Below are 7,733 nucleotides of genomic sequence, written 5' to 3' on the forward strand. Positions count from 1 at the left end.
GCACGCAGGCCACTGCAAGCTTTAAAGATGCCAGCTGTAGTCATGATTGCATACAATTGCAATACAATTGCCTTCAAAGTATCCTGCTGTATGGTAAACTGTGATTCGTTCAACTTGTCGTCACTTATATTGCTTACGCTCTTTTTCTCCTAGAAGGAATGCCGTGGGCCATCCAGATGGCTCAGTGGGTAAACATAAAAAAACTATAGTTACCTCAGTACACACACACACACACACACACACACACACACACACACACACACACCGTAAAAACTACAATTACCTCAGTACACACACACACACACACCATAAAAAACTACAATTACCTCAGTACACACACACACACACAAAACATAAAAACTACAATTACCTCAGTACACACACACACACACACACACACACACACTCACATGCACACACTCACATGCACACACACATACACACCATAAAAAACTACAATTACCTCAGTATACACTCGGGAGTGGGGCACTTAATTTTGCTGTGGTATTTTGGGATGGGACCTTTAGGAAGTAAGTAGAATTAGACAAGCTTTTCAAGGTCATGGGCCTCTATGACTGAATACTGCTAACTTCACGGGAGAGTAAGTACAGACATATGACCTTTGTCTGAAGGACACCTCTGAAGACTGCTCCACCTCAGGACTTGGCCGGTATGAGGGTCCTCACCAGATGTAGCCCCTCCACCCTAAACAAGAATCAAGTGCCAATGTAAATCACTTTTCTCTGTAGCTTACCCCCTCTATTGTACTGAGTTATTAGCGACAGGAAATGGGTCACAGCATGCATCTTAAACAATGGTAATACCAATTCACCTCACAAAGTGGTGAAATCGCGCAATTTATTTGCAACAATAGTGTGTGAAATAGCTACTTCTGTTCACCACCCTCAGTCCCAAAATTATTTTAATGGCTGTATTAGTCGATCATAACTTATTTAATGAGGTCTCATTATTGAACATGTAGGCCATTTCCTTTCTCCCTGCTATCACAAATAAGACCACGGTGAACATCCTAGTAGAGGCATCTTTCCACACATTTCTGATTATTTCCTAAGGGTAAAAATCTAGAAGCAGATTTTCTGAGTCATGGACTTTGCCTATTTTAAAGGCTGTGTAATACTGAATTATTCCTTAGAAAAAGTTATTCAATATTATGCTCAAATGAAGAATGAAAAACTTCATGGAAATTTCAAATATGTACAAGAGAATAGAGACTACGTCACACCCCCTCACATAAGCATCACTTAGATTCAACAGTGATCAATTTATAGCCCGATTGATTCTCTTATATCTCTCCCATTTGGCTGAATTGTGTTGAATTGAATCCAAGGTGTCAGATGTATTTCCAATACTTTTTCTTTGAGCAGCAAAGTATTCAGAACAATAAAAGCTCCCATTTCAGAGAGGCCTGGTGGCATCACTTGAACTGACATCCCAAGTGTCTGGGCCCTGGGAGAGCCACACCATGGTGCACAGAGACCAGTAGGAAGCCATGATGTGCTACTTCCTCCACTGCCCCATGGGAGCCAATGGTCCTACAGGGAAAGATCATTGCAGCCCACTTCTGAGGGTTCTCAGGGCTTTTTCTGAGCCTCTGTATTCCCCGATGCATGTCATTCTTCATCTAAATAAAGTAGAGGTAGATAATGCAGTCCATTCATGACTCCTGTGTGTGTAAATATGTAATTTGTGTGTGCAGTGATGGTTGCTGAGCAATAGGCCTTGCTTTGACGTCTGCTTACAATCTCCAGGCTGTCTGAATGTTGTGAGACTAGCTGACATGGTGTGGCATCAGCAAGTCAGCACAGTCTTGGGATAGGAATGCAAGTGATTTCCTTTCACAGTAAAGTCCAACCCGACAGTACAGTAGTGACTCTGACTCTTTCTCGCTCTCCAGGCATTTTGCATAGGACTGTACCAAGGAGCAAACTGCACTATGGTGGAGGTGTAGCTCTGAGGGGAAGTAGGAGGTAATTGGAAGGCCCAAGTAAGTCAATTTGCAGATAAAGAGCTGGAAGAGATCTGGCTTCTAGACCAGAATGGTAAGTGGGTAGCTGATGAGTACTCAAAAGTTGATTTCAAATATCAGATGCAAGAGTTCACTGCAGTCACCCCAAGCTACACAGCACTAGCTCCAGGGGTCATCCAGTGTTGCTTTAAATAACACACAGGACAATGCCTGTATCGTCCGAGTGCAAAGGGGTTGAGGCAAACCGGGCTGGGTTGGAATCTCAACTCTGGGCAAGATGCTTGTTCATTCACTCCACGAAAATGCTGTGGATGCCTACTGCATACCAGATGCCGCGTCTGGCACTGATGCCGTGGCAAGCAAAGCGTCGTTTCTGTCTTAAGAAGAGTTTATAGCCTAGGCCTGGGCAAAGGGCTCCGTGGGTAAGAACACTGGAGCAAATTTGGAGACCTGAGATCCCAGAACTCACGTTTTAAAGGCTTGGTGTGGTTGATCATGCCTGTAACCTCACAGCTGGTGCTGGACAGAGACAGGAGGATTGCTGGGACTTGCTGGCCAGCCAGCCTAGCTGAGGAAAAACAAAAGAGGGAGGCAGTAGGGTGGCCAAGCAGGTAAAGGCACCTGCTGCAAAGTCTGACGGCCGGAACTGGGTCTCTGGAACCCACATTGTAGAAGGAGAGAACGGACTCTCGCAAGTTTTCCTCTCACGGTGGCAAGCTTGTATCCACCTCCAACCTGACACAAATAAATTAATAAATGTGTTTAAAAATGTTAAAAAACACACTCAAGATTCAACGAGAGACACTGTCTCAAGGGTATAAGCAAAGGGTATTGAAGTGTGACACCCGTGTCCTCCACTGGCCTCTGTGTGTTTGCACACACACACACACACACACACACACACACACACACACACACACACGCACAACACACACACACACACATACACACACACACACAAGTGGAAATCATGCAATTCTGTGATAAGAGTAAGGATAGAGGGACAAAGGAACACACAGGAGAAAGGTTAGGGTCTTCTGAGAGAAAGCAGCTTTTTAACTAAAATAAAAAGTCAGTAGGAATCAGCCAATCATGGTGAGGCTGCTGTCAGTGGGCCATTCGCTTGGGAGTATGAGGATTCCAGACAGAGAAAACAGCCTTCAAAGGCTCCTGGAAAGAAAGGAGTCCCACTTGGGAATTAAAGTGGTCAAGTGTGCAGGTGCTGGGTGTCAGGGACAGAGAGGCCATAGACACGGAACTAGATCACAGATGGACATCTGGGGCAGACGCTGACAGTTCAGGGATGTAGAGTTGTAAGCCAGGCAGCAAGAGGACCTGTCCGGTGACAAGAATGATGTCCCTGGCTGCACTCTGGAGTGGGCAGAGGGTGATCCATTAGGAAGCAGTTCCAGGAAACAGGTGGCCTGGATCAGAGCAGGGGCAGGAGTGAAGATGGAGGCTGGGACCCCTTCTCAGGGAAATTTGGGGTTGGAGGGTATGGTGGGTAGGAAACAAAGGACCCGGGAGTGTCCAGAGGATCAGGCACAGGACACAATGCGTCGCTGAGGTGAGGCTGAAGGGCCGTGTGGGCAGTTGTGTAAATGTGCAGGAACTCGGAAGGATGGTGGTGCTCGATGGTGCAAGATCCTGATGCCACATGAGCAGAGGTTACAGCCTGGGAGAATAATGAGGAGAAAGAACGCCTCCACCCTTGAACGAGCCGAGGTGAGGGCTGAAAGCAGCCAGCAAGCTGCCACGTCTCAAATCTGTGGGCTAGGGAGGGTGCCAGGGCCCTTCTCTTCCCATGCAGATGGTGCGGTGACCGCAGGGTCCAGTTCAGCCTCTTCCCTGACCTCTGCGGCCTCTTTGCTTCTCTCTGATTTAATGCCAGCTATGAAAACCCCTACCTGCCCACCCTCTTATCTGTGTCCCCCAACTGCAAACATGTTATCCTGACCTGTATCCATAGTGTTTAGGCTTTTCCCAACTGGACAGGACCCCAGGAATACATGTTAAAGCCATAGCTTGCTTCTGAAACATCAGAGAGAAATCTCCAGAAAATCATTTCTCAGCCATCTGTCTTCCCCTGAATGGCAGCCAGAGATCGCTCACCAAGTCATGTGTGGTACCTCGCTTGGAAAGGGACCCAAGCCAAGGTGCCAGGGTGCCTGTGTTCTGTTTGGTGATGGCAGCTGGCTGGCAGGCTGCTCCTGGGTCGGGGGACCAGATGATTTAAGGACCCAAGACACTCAGTGGTGGAACTTAACTTCCATCTGACAAAGCGTTGGCTCACTGGCCAAGCCCTGGGGACAGGGACGGGGGCCGACTCTACTGATGCATTTTTTCCAATTCAGTACAATAGTAGTTAGAGAAAAAAACAGACTCTGGCTACCTAGAATAGACTCTTCCCCAGCTCCGAGATTCTTTTATGCCCAGGTGCCCTCAGGCTTGGAAGCAGGAGCTAAGTCCTCCTCAAAGGCTCTGTTGAAAGCAGCCGGCCTGTGGGAAGCCTCGATCAATGAGCTGTGCTGAGCTTTCAAGCGGGGGTTAGGAGGAAACAGACCAAACAGGCAGTGCCCTCCTGGGGAGGCTGGGTATTTGCCAGTGTAGGGAGAGCCTTTGGACTTCCTTCATACCATCCGTGCTGCATCCCTGACCGTTTTCCTGATGTAACACAGGCTGGAACTGAGCGGGCAGGCAGCCTCCCTTCACTTCCCGGAGTCCTTTTTGACGAGTAGATATCATCGGGCAATGGTGACTGAATCAGAGCCTGGTTGTTGCCAGCGTCCTCATGCCCTCCATCTGCCCCCATCACACTGCACAGAACAAGGATTTTTGTCACCAGGAAAAGGGAACAAACAAACAGACAAAACAAGACAAGAAAGAAAAAGCAAAAGCCAGGGTTCCATGGTCTCTTCTCTCCTGCCATGCTCCCCTCCATCAGGTTGTATCCCTGGAGGCTTGAGGGCTGAAAATGATGGGGTTGTTTTCATAGTGGTGGAGGGAGGGTGTCTTAGTCAGGGTTTCTATTGCTTCGACGAAACACTGTGACCAAAAGCAACTTGGGGAGGAAAGGGTTTATTTGCCTTACACTTCCACATCACTGTTTATTATCATAGGAAGTCAAGACAGGAACTCAAACAGGGCAGGAACCTGGAGGCAGGAGCTGATACAGAGGCCATGGAGGGGTCCTGCTTACTGGCTTGGTCATCATGGCTTATTCAGCCTGCTTTCTTATAGAATCAGGACCAGCCAGTCCCAGGGGTGATCCCACCTACAATGTGCTGGGTCCTCCCCGTTATGGAATAATCATTTTGTATACTGTGAAGATGTGTGGCCCTCATTGGTTTCAGAAAGAGCTAAATGGTAAATAGCCAGGCAGGGAGAGGTTAGGCAGGATTTGAGGACAGAGAGAACTGGAGGATGAAGAAGTGCAGAGTTGCCAGGATATGTGGAGAGAAGCAGGATGAATATGCTGTGCTGAGAAAAGGTACTGAGCCACATGGTGGAATGTAGATAAGAAATATGAGTTCATTTAAGTTGTAAGAGCTAATTAGTAGCAAGCCTAAGCTATTGGCTGAGCATTTGTAATTAATAATATGTCTCTGTGTGGTTTTTTTGACTGGTGGGACAGAATATTCTGCCTACACTCCCCCATCAGTCACTAATTAAGAAAATGCTGTATAGGCTTGCTTGTCTACAGCCCAGTCCTATGAAGGCATTTTCTCAATTGAAGTTCCCTCTTCTCAGTTGTCTCTAGCCTGTGTTAAGTTGACATAAAACTAGGCAGCACAGAGGACTGACTGAGAGTCTGGGCACAAGCTGGATGCTTTTGGCACCATGCAAGGCAGTATGATCCCAGAGTGGGAAGAGGTCATGCCTGGCTCTCTGATGGGGTCCTGCAGCCTGGGAAGGCTTCTTTAACAGCAGCTAGTGGGGAAGTGGAACTTTCAGGAAAAGTTGGCAGGGCAGCCCCAAGCAGTGGAGGAAGCTGGAAATGTTATGAGCACCTACCTTCTTATCCTCTGCTTCAGTTTCCCTAAATTCCAAAGAAAATTAGGAAACAAATGATTTGTATTTTGGCATAAACCAATGCGGAGAAAGGAGTCTAATTTTCTCTCCCCATCCTGACAGTAGCTGTTTTACAGAAAACCACGGAACAAAGGTCAGAATATACTAATGGGTTGTGAACGAAAGGCCTCAGGTCTGGGGCTCAGCGGGGACACGGAGGTAGATTGTCCCTTTGGATAAGATGCTTATTGGAGTGGCCCAGAGAGACAGACAGCAGCATGGGATACTCTGATGCAAGTTCAGGCCCAATAGGTAGGGTGGGGTGAGTGTTTCTTACAGGTCTCAGAAGGAGGAGGAGGGGTTCATGACTCAGGCTGTTTCTGACTGCTGAGCAGCTGTAGGAGTGGAAAAATTCAAGGGAAGGAGTGTGTGTGTTTTCTGCAGATATGGGGCTGGGGTGAACATTTAGTTCAAGTGTATCCATTATATGGGTAGATGACTGGGCCAGCCATCCTGGAATCCAGGCACCTGGGTGTGAGAAACAGGGTGTCTTTTGTTTTCTGTCACATGTAGTTAGCCCGACAAGGGTCCTTGCTTACTGAACCTCTCTGCTCCTTTGAGCCAATTAGCCAATCGTATCAGCTGGTGAAATTGAGTTCCACCAACAGGATGAGATTCAGTTACCACCTACCAGGATATGAGGCCATCTCAGCCGTGTGCTTGCTGGCTCCATTTGGGTGCTGACACTCACTTCTTGCTAAACGAAATTGCCTTGCTGAGTTACTTCTGCTTTATTCCTGTGTGTCTTTGTGGGAATCCAAGATTATTCTCTTCCCAGCATGAGGAGCCTGCTAGGGGGCTGGAAGTTCACAGGCAGGCTCTTGGTGGAGAGCCTGCCATTTCCTCTACAGCTGCCCTGAGAAAGGCTGCTGGGGATGGGCACCACCTGAGTAGCCTAGAGCCTCAAACCAAACAGCGAGACAGGTTAACCTGATCTTGACTTTTCCCTGGAAGGTGACTTGGGTGACTAGGCCACAGGTTGTCTCCATGGTGTCCATTCTTTGTTTATCTCAGGAAAATGGGCGAGGCATTCTATTCTACAGACTCTCCATTTTTAAAGAGGAAAGAGTCTTGGGTCTTATGGGATGGTCAGTTTAGGTGCCCTACCTGTTCTGGGCCTGGCAGAGGTCTCTGTCTCTAGGTCTGTTCCTTTGATAAGAGGTCTGCTTGCAGCTCTGGGTTACGATAGCCTGTTAAACACACTAAAAGGTGAAAAGGGTAATATAGGGCACAGTTGCTCCTCATTGGCTGGGGCTTCAGCATGGGATCGTAGAAGGCTGGCCCACAGCCTACAGCACACTTGAGGCTCTCTTTTGGTGGTCCCAGGACACAACAGGCATTCCTTCAAAGGGATGGATTGTGTCTGAGCAAATGAAGCACTTTCTCAGAGTCACTGAAACTGGGGTGTGAATGTGAATGTGACCCCCATCTTATTCTCCCTTGTGGGAGGCCTTGGGACACAGAAAATCTTGCACCCATAACTGTGATCATAGGCACAAAGATACTCTAGTGAGAGACACTTGCGCCTTTCCCTCTGGTTATCAGACCATTGAAACAATGGTCCCCTAGGAACTGGAATTTTTCAGAAATCTCATGCTAAGAAGAGGGAAAGGCTTAGCTCCTGAAGAGGGATTTACCTCCAGAGAAGAAATTTCACCCATTCCTGACTGTCATG

General features: G+C 47.7%; 1 long non-coding RNA gene across 1 annotated transcript; it reads right to left on the reverse strand.

Annotated features, from left to right (window-relative positions):
- Positions 1 to 445: 445 nt before the first annotated feature.
- LOC121830271 (uncharacterized) lies at positions 446 to 7,040 on the reverse strand. Its single transcript, XR_006073411.2, has 3 exons — positions 6,690 to 7,040; positions 4,380 to 4,803; positions 446 to 2,722 (listed from the first exon to the last, which is right to left on the reverse strand). It is a non-coding gene; the product is annotated as an uncharacterized LOC121830271 (long non-coding RNA).
- Positions 7,041 to 7,733: the final 693 nt, after the last annotated feature.

Source organism: Peromyscus maniculatus, chromosome 6, assembly GCF_049852395.1.
Source record: "Peromyscus maniculatus bairdii isolate BWxNUB_F1_BW_parent chromosome 6, HU_Pman_BW_mat_3.1, whole genome shotgun sequence".
Classification (NCBI taxonomy): Eukaryota; Metazoa; Chordata; class Mammalia; order Rodentia; family Cricetidae; genus Peromyscus; species Peromyscus maniculatus.